An 18,975-nucleotide genomic window follows, 5' to 3' on the forward strand; every position below is an offset into this window, starting at 1 on the left:
GACTTCCTGGTCATGCCATCCTATTTTATTGTCTTCATACCCTTATCAACACCCAAAATGCTCTAGTTATCTAGTTTATTATTATTATTAAAATCATCTTTCCCAGTTGAGACTGTAAACTGCACAAGTATGAGAACTTCCTCTTTTATTCACTGCTGCATCCTCAGTGTCTGAGATGGTGCTCTGCCCAAAGTAGGCTCTCAAAGAATTTATATTGAATAAGAAATTGATGGAATGAGCTAATAGAATAGGTTAATGTTATGGACCACCATACCACTCACTACAGAAAAGTTAACTCCCTTCTGGTCTTCATACCCAGATTGTATCTAGCTTCTAGATACAGTCAAAATAACTGTTGTGCTTTGTAATTGTTACTTTGGTTCAATTGCCCTTTCCTCTATTCCTTCCACTTTGACCTGGAGGCACCCTCACATCTAAGTTGGATTGAGTGAGGGCTGAGAGCAGTCAGGCTTCCACTGCATGATAAAGTGAGGGATGAGATTCAGGTATGGCTGTCCCATGACTTGAATCCCGTAATAACTGTAACATGGCCCTGCTGCCAGATGTCCTTCCTCAAGGAGGTGAGGGTAGGCTATGGTGCTAACCCCCTCTGTGGCTATAGGTCTTGGGTGGTGCTTAGTTCACTCCAGAGTCAGAGAGTATGGGGAACTCCAGTAGTTACACATGAGATGGCCCATGATATGTCAGCGTATTGCTGCCTATCCCTGTCTCCTTTTTTCTGGCTTTAAATCTGAGTTTCTGTTCCTCTTTCCTTTTCTAAGTGGACCAGTCCCAGTTTGTAAATTTGACCTCTAACAATAAACCTACAACTGTGCCTTGTTGATTTCTTACCTCTTTACAGTAGTTTCCATACCTAATCCCAGGTCCCCAACTCAAATCTCTGCTTCCTATTTTTTTTTTTAACACTGCTATGCTTTGCCTTTGTCCTCTCTCATTTGAAAAAAAGTAAAAGATGAAAAAAAGTAAAATCAGCCTTCTTGTTAAATACTTTAAAATACGAGCATACTCTATTAAAATAGCATAATCTTATTAAAGCAGATGTTGAAAATAAATAGAAAAATAGAAGAAAAAATCATCTGTAATCAAGCCACTCAGTCTCAGTTATTGGTATTATATCTTTTTGGTACTTTTTGGTCCTAATTTTATTTTTCCTCACTGTATGTATATGTGTATATATATATATATATATATATATATATATATATATATATGCAATTTTTAATTCTGACTTTTTCATTTATTATGATTATATCTTTAAAAACACTTTTGAATACAACCTGTCATGGCTGTGTAGTATTCCAGTTCATGGATACACATGTTTCCTCAGGCATTCACCTACTATGAACATTTGCATTGTTTCACAAGTCATATGTTCATATAAATGTTTTTAGACCCATTACGTAATCCATATCATGGGTTATGTCAGATCCCACTCTGAGAAAATGAATTAACCCAGTAAAACTTTTTATTAGTTGAGGCCAGAGTTGGCTGCAAGGTGCTCTAAGGAACTGTGCTCTGTATTGGATCACATTTTGGGAGGCAGACCGAGGACTTAGGCTGGGTGTGTGCAAACATAAGCATATGCATCGCGTCTGGAAGGCTTCCTCTATGGAGATCCATTTGGGGGATGTAATCTTACAAAGTATGGTGGGGATCCGTTCTTTGGTGCATGGAAAACACACATCTATACTTTTCTAAGTAAAATTTTATAATTCAAGAAAATTCCAAAATTTTTTCCAGTTTTATTGAGAAATAATTGACATACATCACTGTATAAATTTAAGGCTGGAATATTGAAATGGAAATGAAGATAAAAATAAAAGTAAATGGAAATTCCTTTTATATCTTTAATGAGATCCAGAAGCGTTATGTTCAGATTTGCAAATTCATGAAGGAAAGCAATATGTTAAAGTGACGTTGCTTCTGTGTCAGGGATGTCATCATTGCTTGGATGCTCATTAAAAAAATTAAAGATTTATGGTGCTTAAAAGTGTGAGATCAGAAGTGGCACTGATTCCCCACTATATGATGCATATATTTCAGAGACTGAACTTAAGTTGGAAGTAAATATCTTCATGTGACACATATCATGAAAGTAAGTTTGGATTAGTTTATTTTTATCCTGGGAATCTTCTTAAGGGTGTTCTAAGTAAGCCATGATTCTTTTTAAACAAAATCACTTCAGCATTTCTCTGTGAAACTCATGCTAAAAAATAAAAAATGAAAAAAGAAAGAAGAAAAATTAAATCTGTAGGGGGCAGTGATCTGGTCCTGATGGTAAAAGGAGTACAGCTATGTTTTATGAAATATCTTTGCTCTACTGACATGGAAGTGACATCATGTTCCTTTTAAAATATCCTTCCGGAGTAGTATAAATGAAAACATACTTTCCTCTGACTTCCTTCCTTCTAACTGCTCTTCGCCCTGTCTTTGGTCTTCCTGCTCTTATCTGCCATTTCTTTTGTCCCTTCTTCGCCCCTCAACCCAATCACTTTGATCTGCATTTCCTTACAATTTCCACTCCATTCTTCTTTAATTTGAAACTTCCTTCTTTATTTCTATAGCATCATTACTGCACTTGAATCCTTCTTTTGAATCAAATAGTCACATTGATTATGAAAAAAGGAAAACAGTGTCAGATGTTGCCCTCTCCTCATAAATAACAAAAAACCCCACAGATAAAAGTATTAAAATGTTTTTCTCATTTTAAGAAAAGAGTTTTGCTGGATGTCTTTGATCTGTGTGGCTTTATGGTAGACTATCTCCCTTTGAAGAATAAGAAGGATAATGATGTATAGTGCTGTTTGTACTTATTGATTGATGTTTTTATTCAAATAACTTCTCATTGAGTGGGTAAATTTACAGAACTGACTTCTCCTTCAAATTAAGGGAGCAGATTGGTTAGGTTCAATCAGTCAAGGCTTCATGGAGGAAAGTGATGACACCCAAGATGTTCTCTTGAAAGTTAAGTAATAAATAATACCTTATATCAGGGAAGTCATTTATGTGTTGTTCCTACTTCCACTGCTGCACTTGGCTCTCATGATAGACATCACTAATCAACCAGATCATTCTTTCCTGTTTGAACCTGGATATGGTCCCACACTCCTTCTAAGCATTACAGTTAGTCACTATAGCTTAACTGGATGTGTTACTTAAGTTGAAATCAATTTGCCTTCTTTGCTTTAGACAAGGTCATTGTATATGCCTAATGACCTCCCATCTCACAGATGCTATAGTACATATAACCTACGAGGTAGGTATTATTTTAAGGATTTTATAGGAGGAAATGCTGTGACTCAGAAGGATTTAAGTAACTCCCCAAGGTCATGCAGTTGGTAATAGGAATAATTTGGTTCTTCTTATGAAAAGATTAGTATTCTGTTCTCTATAGTTACTTAAATAGCTAACTGTGGACGTGTGCCTCAGAAGTCCTAAAAAGTAGTTAGCAAATGGTAAAAGAAAATTCTAGTTGTTTTGGGGGAAATTCTTGTTCCAGGGTCATAGCAAGGTGGCATTGAGGGTCAGTGTTGAGTGTAAGTAAAATAGGCTGCCATCTACTTGGGGTGGATGGGAAATACCAAAAGTGGAAGCTAATATTCCTCTGAAACTTCATCCCCCATCAACACTTCCATGAAGACACATCTCACCTCCATAGTGCTTGGAATCCCAGTGATATTTCTTTAGATTTAGGGAGTCCTTTTTTTTTTTTTTTTTTTTAAAGCTAGTTACCACTGATGAACCAAGAAACCAATTTGTAGCTCTTAATGGAAGAAGATACATCAGATCCTTTACTGTTACACTGGAAATCCACAACAGTGCTTACAGGTAGAAAGAATCAGAAAAAAGACATTACTTTAAAGCTTGGAGGGTTACCGAGGAGGGGCAGGCTTAAAATGTGGATGATCCAAAAAAGGCCACTACATGCATTGAAGAGAAACATTAGCTTTTCAGTTTAAAAGGAGACTGGTCCTACAGCAACCCAGGGAAGACTCCCCTCTCCTGATCCTGTCTCTTCCAGGTCCAAAACTTCCCCCCGCCTTTTTCACATAGTTAGTGAGTAGCAGAAGGACACTACTTTTTCTAGACCAACTGGGCAAAAATTCCACCCCCGCCCCCGCCCTGCCAAATCAGCATTTAGAAGATTAGATGTACATTCTTTTGAAATATTTTAGCAGATATTCCATAGTTTTGCATATGTGATTAATGATAAAATTCACTCTTTAGTTATTTTCCTTAACAAGCTGAAAAATGCAGTACAAACATAAAGTGGATTCAGCAAGGGGCTAACGTATATTGCCAATTTGATCTTCCCTATACTTCATCAAGTTACTTCTCCCGAATCCTCGTCCAAAGCACTTTTCATCTCCATTGTCACAAATCAAAAACCAGTGTCTTAGAGTAAATATGATATTTCAAGAGGTATCCTATTATTCTTCATAATAGAATACACTTCCTTTCTCATGCTTTTTTTTTTTTTTTTTAATGCTATTCTTGTCTGCTTACATTCTTTTTATGTATGTATGTATGTATGTATGTATGTATGTATGTATGTATGTATGGCTTTGTTGGGTCTTCGTTTCTGTGCGAGGGCTTTCTCTAGTTGTGGCAAGCGGCGACCACTCTTCATCGTGGTGCGGGGGCCACTCTTCATCGCGGTGTGCGGGCCTCTCACTATCGCGGTCTCTCTTGTTGCGGAGCACAGGCTCCAGACGCGCAAGCTCAGTAATTGTGGCTCACGGGCCGAGTTGCTCCGCGGCATGTGGGATCCTCCCGGACCAGGGCTCGAACCCGTGTCCCCTGCATTGGCAGGCAGATTCTCAACCACTGCGCCACCAGGGAAGCCCCTCTCATGCTACTTTCTTAATGTGAACTCTGGCTAGGAAAAAAAGCCCCATGATCAACAACCCATCCTCCTAAAGCACAATGTAGAGCTCTGAGTCTGTGTTCATTGGATCATAGTTATTTGACTCTACAATTGTGTATCGAACCTGTAGTTTTAAAATTTTTTATCTTGAAGAGAATAACACTTATGTAAGAGTGCAAAATATGGTATACACCATATTTTTATGCTGATGAGTCAGTATTATTTCCATATAATTGCAATGAATCTTTTCTCGAAGAATTATTTGTAGAAATGGGTGGTTTAAAAATCAATTATGTGAAAATTAAGATCCTCTCTGCATTTCATTCTGCTAGAAATCAACAAATTTGAAAATTAATATCTATATTATTCACAATCTTCTTCCCTTAAAGAGATGGAAACGGAAATTTAATTTTAGAAGATGAGATTTGCTAACTGATCTCTCTAGAGTGAACTACTGAGGAAATGAGAATATAAATAGGTTAAAGAAAAAGGACATGCTGTAATACAAATTTATGAAAATGCATATTATCCACAGCTCTATTACATATTCTAAGAACTTGCATTAATTCATTCCTGTGGCTTTTAAGACCTCTTTCAAAGTAAAAATCATATTTGCTTATGTCAAAATTATTATGTTTATTAGTTGTTATGTGAACATTGGAATTAAACATTCTTTTGAAATAAATGTTAGTTTTTCCCATATCCAAAAATCCTAGTACAAGGAAATAAAATCCAAGGCTTCGTATGTTCATGAGGGCATATAAGTCTTTAATTTCTGGGGGACAACAATTGCAAGGGATATGCTGTTACTGAGCTAATGGTTAGTGTGTTCTTTCAGGGTCCCTAGCTGGGGAGCTGGCATATATTCCTCAGAATCAGAAACATCTTAATCTCTCCCTTAGAGGAGCTCTAGTTCTTAAAGATCAGAGGGGAAAGAAGTAAACATGCAATATTCACACGTAACTGGAGAGCTACAAAACTATGTTTTAAGCAGCAGGTAAATCAGTAAATGTTTCCTTTGTTGAAGAATACATTAGCTTTCATATTTACTCTCCAGATCCATTGAGAAAAAACCAAACCAAACCAAACAAACAAACGAAAAACCACCCACACCCAAGCTATGGCTGCTTGAGTCTCATCATCTTCTTGATCCTATTGAGAGTTTGTATGCTTACTTTCAAAGACTCTCTAGCTTTCTATTCTTATGTACCACTTTGAGGATCTGTAAAGCAGATGTTCTTCTGGGATAAATCCATGTGCCTCGAATTATTTTAGCCGCTCTCAGGAAATCATTCCTCTCCAACCCCTTTCCAGGAAGCACTCCTTTTGGGAAATGTGAACACAGTTGATGACTATACACTGGGGAGTAGGATGGAGGGAATCAGCAGTAGGGCATTTGCCGTCCTCAGTGTCCCCACTAGCACCACACAAATCTTTGATCTTTGAGATGAATTAATAAAAAAAAAATTGTCTTTCACAGTGAAAGAAAAGAAGAGAAAGAACTTTAGATGCTAAGCGACTCATCCAGGGTACCTTAGGACAGAGTTCACAACTGGTCTGTTTTGAGGTGAAAGCTGCTGTCACCTGTGTCCCCCCTGTACCTCCCAGGCACTTTCAGTAGAAGGGACATGTGCTGGCAGCTGCCATCATTGCCCCTCACCCAGGGGGACTGATGAAGAAGGAATGTCTTGCTCATGCTTGTCTTGCACTACCAGCAGCCTCTCCATCCCTTTGATCACACAGCCACCGCAGTCATACATAACAGGGAATTTTCCTTTAGGGCATAAAATGGATATTGTCTGCTGAAGATTTTAGAACTTGTGGGAACAAGGTCACTCTCTGGGTTGGCCAGTTACACTCCTCACTTGCCAAAAAATGATGTGACTTTCACAGCGTGACCTCACTTGCTAGAAAATGAGTCACTTTCACAGCGTGACTCTTGCCACTGTCTGCTGGGTGCCCTGGAAAACCTAATTAGACACAGGGGTGAACATTTTACTTTCACTCAAGAGAATATTCCTCCTGGATAAATCACTCTGAGACCCTGAAAAATAATTTGACTGGCTTGATTTTAAAAGGACTGAATGAGCCCTCAGATTGTTTGGATTCATTTGATACTTTAACACAGGATACAATCTATAAGATATATGGTTGGAAAATCTCTTTCTTTCTTGAGGGCAATTTTTGTTTTAAACAAGTGTTCTAAACAACAAGGCTAGGTTTGCAAAATTAGAGTGCAACTGTGTATCCTATCCCAGTTTTCTATAGTTCCTTTTATATGATGAGAGGATCAGTTTTCCCTCTTCCCTCCTTACAAGATGAATGTTTTGAAGATGATCCTGTCCTTTAGCAAGAAAGACCCAGGACACATTATTTGGAAAGCTAGCTTATATCTTTGTTTGCCCAAATCTTACTGTATATTCATTTCATGTAGATCTCTTCCATGTGAGTGGGTACTTAGGAATAATTATAGTTGGGGTGGCCACAGAAACTCTCTAATCTAACTCGCTGTTTCTGCTTTGTACCCACCCTTCTCTTGTGTGGCTATGGACCCTGCTTGGCAGAACCTGACCTCTCTAGCCCTGCCCAGCTGTGGACAGAGACAGCTCCTTTGCTTAGGCTCAGCCCTCCCCAGCATCTGATCTGGTGCTGAACACACCAAAGTTCACCTGGGGAGTCTCATTCTCCAGCAGTGAGTAGGGTCTAAGTTAGATATGTTTATTCAGACTGGTGTTCAGTGTGATCGATATAAGCTCACAGCTAAAACTTCATGGGGTCTCAGCCTTTCCCTAAGCCCGGGCTTGTTGGTCCGGACTCAGGTTTTGGTTTAGTATCTCAGTTCCCCTGCAGGGATTGGAAGCCTGGTTCAGCTCTAGTTTGCTTAGCTGGAGCTCTTACTTTCTCTAGTGATTGTCTCAGTGAGGAGCCTGACCTCTGTCCTCAGCATCACCTAATCCAGAGCTCAGTGAATTGATCTCCACCTCCTGTCTGCCCTGCACTGAATGATGATGCTTTCATCCCAACTGTCTTCAAAAATTGCTTGGAACCTATGTTTGAGCCTTTGAACTTTGTGCATCAAATTGAATTGACTTAGATTTTGATGCCAAACTTTGTGGAGTCCAAGCTCACCCACACTCAGCCAAGTATGTTGGGCTGGTGGATGACCCTCTTACTCACCTCTTCAGGCTGATCATACATGGTCTGCCCTTCTTCCTGTTTTCAAACTCTGACATCCCAGTGTACCTGGAGGGCAAATCCTCCTAGCTTTACTAATTCTTCGATATTTTTTTGTGCACACATCTGATCTTGCCTCAGTGTCTAGGATGAGCTCAGTTGTGGACAGGCTGGTGTTGATAAGAAAGGGGAAGAAATACAACAAGTGATTTTATCTAGAGAGCATCACAGTGGAGCTAGGAAAAGTAGGTTCTTATCTCATGTCTTCTACTGAATAATAAGGAACCCTGGGCATATAGTGGGTGAGCCCCTCACTTGCAAAGCTGCTCTCATTAGCTGCAAACATGATACTTATCTAATTGCCTTACCATGTTTGGAGAGAGTGACAAACATGATTTTGTTCTGTAGTACTATTCAGGCAATACTATACTATGGGTATATTATGAGTTGAAAGGCCTTCACTGGGGACGTGAGGAACACTGTCTCTCAACTTCCACTGACTGACTTACCAACCCAGCCACTTATGCACAGGGACTCCGTGCTGGGCATTGCAGGTAGGCAGCTGACTGATCTAAATCATTCATCAGCTGAGTCATACCCCAGCTGCTGAGCAGTTCCAATAGGGATGCTTGATATTGTTTTCCCACTTGCATGATCTGTGCAGATTTTGTTCTGGTGATTATTCTATTTTTATTACTTCTCTGCTCCCAGGGAAATTTCACTGCCTTGTAGGCATGAGTAAAACTCAGCCATATATTGTAAAGTAGATGTAGCCTGCTTTCAACTCCTTCATCTCCAACATTCTCCTGCAGCAGCCAGCCAGGAGAAACTTCAGGTTCCTCTGAATTACCATTGCACTCAGTCAGCAGTTTAAATTGTGTAGGGTCTTCCATGTGCATTATTCATCTTTGGGTTCTCAGTGCCTGGCATAGTGGCTGGAACAATGTGAGCATTTAATAAATGTCTGTTGAATGAGTGAATGAATGAATAGTCTGTTTTTAAAATAAGCTTTTCCTTTTAGATCTACAGAAAAATTGAGAAGACAGTTCAGAAAGACCGTATACCAGCACCCAGTTTCTGCTATTATTGATATCTTACATTAATATGTTACATTTGTCACACTTAATGAAATGATAGCAATAGATAATTATTAGTAAAAGTCCATACTTTATTCAGATGTCTTTAGTTTTTATCTAATGTCCTTTTTCTGTTCTAAAATCCCACCCAAGATACCACATTACATACACTCATCATGTCTGCTTAGGCTCCTCTTGACTCTGATGGTTTCTCAGACTTTCCTTGCTTTTTATGACCTTGAGGACTTTGAGGAGTACCTGTCAGGTATTTTGTAGAATGACCCTCAATTTTGGTTTGTCTTCTCTTTCACTTGTGGTTAGTCTAGGGTTATGGGCTTCTGAGAGGAAGACCACAAAGATTAAGTACCATTTTTCATCACATCATGACAACACAGTGTCAACATGACTTATCACTTGATGTTGACCCTGATAATCTGTTTGAGATAGTGTTTGTCAGGTTTCTCCACTGTAAAGTTACTCTTTTCAGCCTCATCTTTTCATACTGTACTCTTTGGAAGGAAGTCACTGTGTATAGCCCACACTTAAGGGGTGGAGAGCTATGCCTACCTCCTTGAGGGTAAGTATGAAGGAATTTGAAATTCTCCTGCGTGAGAGAATTATCTGTTATCCTCATTTATTTCTTTATTCAGTAATTTACTTAAATGATATGGATTTATGTGTGTTTTCCACTTTTATCCAATCTACTATTTTTTTTCACAACTAGATTGAACATTCCTAAGGGAGCAGAACTGATTCTTGTTCCTATCTGTCTCTCTAATTGCCTGACACAGAAAAGATGACGCCCCTCAAATAGACACTTGTTAATTAATAGAACTAAAATAAGAATTAAGCTGTCTGTAATGTCTGTAATGATATCCCAAAGCAGCCTAACTGGTCTTTTGACATTATCTTATTATATTTAACTGTCCTGAAAAAGTTGCCAGAAATTGAAAGATCCTGAGAAATAATCTAATAATGCAACACTCACATTTACAGATGGTGAAATTTAGGACCCGAGAGAAACTTTATGGACCTATATATGGGATGAGAACCTAATTTTCCTAACTTCCAATGTGATGCTCTTTAGACCCACTAGAATGTCTAACGAGTCTGATGTACTCAACAGGTTGGTTGAATTTGTATCTGTAGGCAAAAGCGAGCCATCAAAGAGATTTTCTCTGTTCTGTATTTGTTCTGCAAAGTGAATTTTTACTTTTAACTGATCTCTGAGGTAGAAATGCAATGAGTGTGAATGAGCATAAGAATGATGATGGGATGATCAGCTATTAAAGTAGACCAAGTGAGAGACTCTAAAGGCCTGTGCTACACCATTGGCAGTGGAAAGAGAAGAGTTGATATATTGAGAGGCATTTTAGAAGCAGAATTGGTGTAATCTGTTACCAGTTAATGTGGAGGGTGAGGAAGTAGAAGATGCCAAAAGTGACTTCTGGGTCCTTGGCTTGGGCACCTAGGCAGAAGGTGATGCCACTAATCAAGACATAGTGGGTTTGGAGGGGAAAATGAACTCGTTAGGTGTGAGAGAGTTGTTAGGCTTTTCATACTTCCAGTAGGTAGCAGGAAGGCTGTGTGGATCTTAGAAGAGAAATTAAAGTCCAAGGTACTGATCTAAGAGTTAATGTCACTTGACTGATGAAGCCAATGGAGGTAGTGAGATCACCTAAGAAAATCAGAGAAGACAGGACTGACACCTGAGTTCAGTAGGAATAGAAGACAGTAGAGGCAGTAGGAAATAAGAAGAAACTATCAGAGAAGCAAATGTAGAGTGGTATGGGGAAGCTGGGTAAGGAGGTGTGGTGAGGTGGTTAAATTCTGCAGTGACATCAAATCAGATGAGGCTTTAAAAGCAGCTATGGTGAATGACAGTAATCAGGTCATGGGTGACCTTAGCAAGAGTCATTCCAGTGGAGAGGTGGAGGGCTTTATGTAAAAGAACAGGCACTGCAGAAATAGAGGGCTAAATCGATACACAGCATTTTCATTTTCATTTGTCCTGGCTCAAACTCCCTTCATTTTCAAAGGTTACAGACAATTACATGAGAAAGGATTCAAGTTAAATAAGAAGAATATATTAATTGTTTTTAAGAGACATAGGAATAGGTTAATGGGGTTTTTGAATCTCTCATTGTAAGAAAGTTTTAAGAGTAAAGATGTAGCTATTTTAAACTGGAATAAGTTAGTCTTACATGAATGAGAAATGCCTCTGAATTCCTCTTTAAGTCTTTGGCTCTTATCCCATAGGGCTGAACATATTAAAACTTCAAGGAGAGAGTTTTTAGTTTTGCAGTGTACTTAAAGGATAAATTTGCCCTGTGTGAAAATATTGAATTTGCTAACTAGTTGATTTATTCAGAGGTCTCTGAATATTTTAGTATGCAATCAATTGTACTTTTAATAAGCCATAAACCATGTTTACTGCCTTATTTATTGAATTTAATCAAAGTGACTTGATGGCTAACTAGCACAGTGCTCTCGACAGGCCTCAGATACTGGGTCTAATTACTGGAGACAATAATACAACAAGAGGATAGGAAGATTTTGTTCTTGAAAAATGGAAGAAAACAGAGCCAAGTAAACAATCTTTTGTTTGTCTGTTTCGGGGCAGAGTTGGTCTGGAAGATAGAAGGCCAACTTTGTGAAAACTTTCCTGTGGCTCTTCCTCTCTTTTAAGCAGGTGCAAGTGACACAAGATTCCTATTAAAGAATAGCCTTCACAGCTCCTCTCAGCCTCACTGCTGTGTTTGCCCAGAGGTGTAAATAGATTCAAAGGTCATCTGCCTCTTAATATCCCATTTCTCTCCTCTTGGAGCCGTTTCAGTTGAAATTACAGGCATTAAGATGAGGCAGCTCCCCAGTCAATCTGAGAGAATCAGAAGAGCCCTCATACCCCCTACAGAGCCCTTCACAATCCTCTGGGTCTTCACACTCCAAATGATTTGATTATGTTTGGTTATAGTTGCAATATTGGTGGGAGTTAGAGGTGGCCGGGAACAGTCAAACTGTGCTTTATGTCTCCTGGTAGTCACATAGATCAGAGTCTGTGACGTCCATATCACCTGCAGGAAAGAATCATTGTCATCTTTCTAAAAACAAAATGCACTGCAAAAACTTTTATGGACCCAAAGAGAGCTTTGAAAAAATGAGTTGGCACAGTAATAATTTGGTTTTCATGAAACAGTTTTCGTTGGTGAATAAATAACACTGTGTTTACACACAGAATGAAGATCACTGAAAATCCCTTTATTTGGTTTTGACAAGTTCACTGAAAAATTGATAAGAGAAACATTTATTTTAGACAATGCTGACCAATCCAATAAAGATCCTGCTGAACTAAATTTTTAGGTTTTATTTCAAACACAATGTAGATCTACAGACTGGGGAAGGGGAGTTGTTTTCAGTACTTTTTAATGTTTACATAGCAAATGCCCATAGATGAATTGCTTTCTGAAATATATAAGCTTTGGGTTAGAGAAGACTCTAGCATGAAGGGTCAAGTTGGTATTGGGAGGATATCACATCATGTACTTGGTGTGAGCCCATCAATAGCAGGATAATACATACCCTAGTGAACACCTAGCACTGTACCCCTCCCACAATGCAACCATGCAATTCCATGTTCTAGAAAAAAGTTCATTGAAAAGAAGCCATGGCATCTAGAGTGTGATGATTAAGCGATGCACAGCTTCTCCATTTCTAGGGATTTCACACTGTGTGTCATCCCCATATCACTCACTATCTCTGGAGAAGGAGCAGAAGACATACATGGTCCTGAACCTTGAGGTTTCCTGTGAAAGTGTCCACAACTGGATTGCCTTTGATTCCAGATAGGCCTCTGTGTCTGCCTTTGGCATGTATCTGTCCTTGTGTATAGGGAAGGGAGAGACAGGCAATATGGCGAGAAAAATTAAGGGTTCCCCCACTCAGAACGTAGTGCTTTGTTGGGAGATCCATACTTTCTTAGGGAAAGTAGAAAGATAAAATGGAAATGAGTTTTATGTCATTTTAGTCTGAAAACAAAATTTTGTTTATGTTTACTAACTTCTGTAATAATACAATAACTTTGACATGACAGTTATATTGTATAGAAGCAAATGTGATTTAACTAAAATGGCATTGTACTAGCTTTGAACAAAGCAAACATTTGACAAAAGATAGAGGAAAGAGAAAATCCTTTTTTGTTGTCCCACATAAATAACACATGGGAAATAGAAAATGCCTTTATCAAGAAAAGTAATGAACTACTAAATGAAAAAAAAAATCTCCATTTAATTGCAAGATCTTTTATGAATACAAGTATTCCAAAAACAGGAATTATATCTAAGCTCTTCTTACGTTCCACAGTGCTAGCCTTTGGTGTGTATTCAATAAATACTTTTTGAATGAATAAAATGCATTCCAAAGTGTTAATGACGTTTTACTTGCTTAGGGGAACTTCCAGAACAAATTCTTTTCACATGCCAAAAGAGAGTTGGGAAGGAGATTACAGGGTGCAATGGAACTGAGGTCAAACAGGGAAAGAAGGTCAAGGGCAGGGAGTATACAGGAAGCAAGGTGTTCCAGGAGGTTTGTTTTTTGGTGAGGTGGCTCAGGTCCAAGAACCTCATGGTGTGAAACAAGATGCCTCTTGAAGACGTGATGCCCAGTAGCTCCAGCACATAGATGGTCCTTTGGCCCCATTTCATCCCGAAGAGCCCTCTTTAAGCCCTGAGCTTTCTGATGGTAAAATCAATTTTGGGATCTTACTTAATCTACCAACCCCCACAATGCCTGAACTTCAGCATTGGCTTGGGAAAAATAAGATTTCAGGCTCAAGGGGGAGTTTTCCAGCAAGGTCCCCAAATGTCTGCAATTTTGAAAAACTTTTCTCTGGCATTTAAATTTTATTCAGTAGGACTTCATGAAAGTTAAAGATCTGGCAAAAACAAACTTGCCTGGGTGGAGTGAAGGCTGTATTGTTTCATTGCAGCCACATGCATAAGTGATGCTTATGAGATCATTTACAGGTTTTATAAGGGAGGGTGTAAAAGAACCTAAGGATCTTTGGATTCGAGGAATGGTAGATGAAATTTGAGGGCTTAAAAAACCTGAAGCCTTCAAAGTTTTGCCTTCAAATCTCACTTAGGGAGATAACAAGACAAATGAGGAGGAAGCATTTATGTAGAGCAGAGACAGCAGTACAGGACTTGTGTGCACTACACTATACACTACACTAATGTGCTCCAGATTTCTTAAAATCTCTGCTGACTTAATCAAGAAACATGAGTCTGCTTTATTCTCCAGGTAGGTGCTTGTAAAAGAGAGAAAAGGCTTTTCATGTCTGTCTTCTAGCTACAACCTTCCCTTCCTTCCTTCCCCCTTCCTTCCCCTTTTCTCTTCCTGTCTCCTTTCCTGCCTTTCATTCATTCCTAAACATTTTCCAAGAACCTATTGTGAAGTTGTTAGATGATCTGAGGTATATGGGAGACAATCCCTGCCTTCATGGAAACAATGATGCAAATGAACATTCAGATGAGACCAGAATGTGTTCTGTCCTTCATGTGCACTGGGGCTTGTAGAGAGGGCAGTTGAGGGGGTGGGAACACCTGGTGAAAGAGCTCTAACCTCAAGGTTGGGCACATGGAGAGTGTGGGCAAGGGAGCAGCTGGACATTCTGTGTGCATGACGTAGGGTATTCTTAACAAAGAAATGAAAAGGAATGCTAAGTTCATGACTCTGGCATCCTGTATGGACTAAGAAGGCTTATGTTGAGTATATTTCAAAGGAAAGAAATTCAACATACAAAAGAGGAGAAGCTAACTTTGTGTTAAGGGCTGTGCAAATTTCATCTTTATTATTTCAGTTAGCTCTCGCAATAACCCTAAAAGGCATGCATTTTCCATATTTCTTTTCAGTGGTAGAAATGAAGGCTTAGGGAAAGATTTACACATTGTCTAAATTAGACTGTGACTGTAAACACAGGTCTGTCTGACTCTCACATTTCTTTGGGATTAGGGAAGTTACAAAAGGTGATAGGGGAATCTGGAAAAAAAAAGATTAGACAAGGATCTCTTTTGTGTATCATCTCATAATGCTAGGAATATGATAGAAATGACTTTCTTATTTCTAGTGTTCTATTGCAAACAACAAATCCCATTATAATAAAAATTAGGCACTTTCCTCTAGTATCTTTTAGAGTAGTCAAACAGTTACTTTTCCATGGCAGTCTTCAAACTTATCCAAATCCCAACCATCCCAGAGCAGATCCAGATATAACCAGATATCCCCCAAATTAAAAATAGATCATAACCAGTCTAAGAAACACAGTTATGAATCCAATCTAAATGAAATTTCATATATGCCTTTTACCAATAAATAAGGTGAACCATTTACTACTTTTCCAAATAGTTAACTGAATATTTTAGAAGAATTTCTGATTGTAATGTCATCGTCTTGCCTTTCCTTAGTGCTTAGCCCTCTAATTTGAGATCTACTGGAGGGCAACATTTGCAAATTAGAAACATAATTGAAATCTACTGCTGAATAAATTGATGTTTACCACGACATAAAATTAGTGGAATCATTTCAAATGGTATGGAATCTATCTATTTATTTATTTATTATTTTTGGTTGCATTGGGTCTTCGTTGCTGCGCGCGGGCTTTTCTCTAGTTGCGGTGAGCGGGGGCTACTCTTCGTTGCGGTGCGCGGGCTTCTCATTGCGGTGGCTTCTCTTGTTGCGGAGCTCGGGCTCTAGGCGCGCGGGTTTCAGTCCTTGCGGCTTGCAGGCTCTAGAGCGCAGGCTCAGTAGTTGTGGCACACGGGCTTAGTTGCTCCGCAGCATGTGGAATCTTCCCGGACCAGGGCTCGAACGTGTGTTCCCTGCACTGGCAGGCAGATTCTTAACCACTGCGCCACCAGGGAAGTCCTGGAATCTATTTTTTTTTCACTTCACTGGCTTCTTGTTTTTCTTTGATGGAATTGTGGTTGGAGATGATCCTCAGAAAAAGCAAGTTTTCTGCTTTAATGTACTCCCAAATGAGCAGTAGGAGGAAAGGAATGGGGACATTGCTGGGGAATCACAGAATATTGTAGTCTTCCACAATGAAGTCCTCACTTCCCTGAATTTTGAACCAATCTGAGTTAAAGATATTGTTAAGACACTAACTCCATCTGAACAGACTTTTAAAAATTTGGTGATTGAAAGATGTGAACAAAGAGTAATTTTACACTTAGACCAGTACAACAACAAGGCTGAATTCACTGGTGTTGAGTTATTAAACTCAAAGTTTTAAAAACAAGTGAAGTCTGCAAAACACTGTTAAGAGAAGAAAAGACAAGTGACTGGGAGAAAATATTTGCAAATCATATATTTGATAAATATCCAGAATATCCAGAACATACATATCCAGAACACACACAAAAAAACTTTAGCAACTGAACAAAAAGAAAACAAACAACCCAAGGAAAAATGGGCAAAGATCTGAATAGACACCTCAGCTAAGATGATATATAGATGGAAAATAAGTGTATGAGAAAATGCCCAACATCATTTGTTGTTAGGGAACTGCAAATTAAAACAGTCACTATGCATATATACTAGTACTGAACAAACTCGTAAATGAATGTATGGATTGTGGGAGCTACTGATGGAGTAGGAGGTTATAGATATGCAGAAGGAGAAGGCTAGAATAAATCATTTAGTACTGGTTTATAGGGGGATTCATCAATATGGACTCATGTTCAGTTTAATATAAATACAGGTGGCTAAATATAGAAATAATTATAGATATGTGTGTATACATGGGTTAGTATATATACATATATTTCTAAGCTCTGTTTGCTGAGAGGGCCTGGAAGCAATGACACCCCAGTAGCAATGAGCACACCCAGGGTCCATATATTGATTTCTAATAACATTCTCCAGTAAAAGGAATCAGGGCTTCTTGGAGAAATGGCTAAGTCTAGGGCAGGTGCAGTGAATACACAAGATGAGCTTGGACCACACTGTAGTGCCAAAAAGTAAAAAAGTGCTCATAAAAAAATCTGATGGGAGTATTTCAAAGGTGTGCAAGAACCAACCAAAAGAGCTCCCAAATGGCTAAAATTGGAACAATTTGAGCAACAAAATAAATAAATAGTATTGGATTATAATCCAAAATATAAAATGAGTAGCCATGAGTCTATTCTGATATAAAGATTTGATTGAATAAATAATTGAGGGGAAATAGACAAATCTCCTCTGCAGAATTCCAAATAATTTGTTTAGCTACTTTACTCTTAAAAAGGTAAAGCATAACTCTGTCCCCTCTCCCAACGATCTCTTAAGCATGATCTAAACATAGTGACTTCCTTCCAAAGTATATGGTATGAAAACAGGTGAAGAGCAAGAACTTTACAGTACGGAAATGTGAGAAACACTACCTCAGCCATGTGATCAAGCTTAATGTCAATAGTGGATAGTATGTACCTTTGATATGATGTGATAAAAATGGCACTTTACTTCTGTGCTCTTTCTTTCCAAAACTCATAACCCCAGTCTAATCATGAGAAAACTGTCAGACAGACATAAATTGAGGGACATTCTATTGTACAAAATGTCTGACTACTACTCCTTGAAGTCATCGAAAACAAGCAAAGTCTGAGAAACTGTCACAACATAGAGGAGCCTAAGTAGACATGACAGCTAAATATAATGTGGTGCCCTGGATGGGATTCTAGAATAGAAAAATGATATTAGGTTAAAACTAAATAAATCTGAAAAATGTATGGACTTCAGTTAGTAATAATGAGTTAGTATTAGTTGTGACATTTGTTGTGACAAACGTACCACACTAACATAAGATCTTAACGTTAGAGGAAACTGGTTGCTGTGTATGTGGGAACTTTCTGTACTATCTTTGCAAACTTTTCTGTAAATCTAAAACAAGCCTAAAAAGAAACACTTATTTTAAAAACAAAGAAACAAAAAACAAGTGTGCATGTGAGTATAACCTGAATCTAGGACATAAAATGTTTAGGAAGTAATTGTGATAGTATTAACTCAAAGGCAAAGGAAGACAGAAAAATATCAAGATGGAAAAATCTACAAAATTGTGGAATGACTATGAACACTTTGGTTTTACATTGGCTTGGGAACATACTACAAGTTTGAGAATTGTCTTTCACATGTGTGAAAATAGAGTTTTATTTCGATTTTTACCACCAATTCACTAGTTCTAGTTTCTTTTACCTTATATATTCCAAAATTACCTCTCCATTTTCATTTCCCACTCAGTTAAACAAATCTGTCCTCCAGGAAAATTGGTCTACTCACCACCTGCTAAATATGCACAAAAAGGACCTTATGCTCAAAGTTGTTCTCACTTGAATGCACTTTCCTCTTGCAGTTCTAACAATCTATCCTGAAGTTCTAACCATCCAGTAAGACATCTTTGGCTTTCCTTGGTTTCCTCAGCTGAAAGAGATCCCATCTTCTTCTAATCCACAAAGTTGCTCTCTACTTCTCAAGTCAATCATATACTACATTGTATCATGGCATTTATAAGTAGCTTCCCTATTGACTATTAAATACTTAGAGGATGGAGCCCTGATTTGTGCATCTTTGCATTTCCCATGGACTCCTTCTTAGAAATATACAGAAGTTTGATCTAATGAATTTTAACAATGTTGAACAGTCATTTTAGCTAAGGAAAAAACTTCAGACCTAAATCAATTGGACTGAACTGGACTGAATAAAATTTTAATTATTCATTGTAAAAGTCATTTGATGAAAGGGACTTCTACATTTTCCCAACATCTGTTATTATTGTAGTTTCTCCCTTTGTGGTGGATGATGCACTGA

This window comes from Balaenoptera borealis, assembly GCF_965194805.1.
Source record: "Balaenoptera borealis genome assembly, chromosome: 15".
Classification (NCBI taxonomy): domain Eukaryota; kingdom Metazoa; phylum Chordata; class Mammalia; order Artiodactyla; family Balaenopteridae; genus Balaenoptera; species Balaenoptera borealis.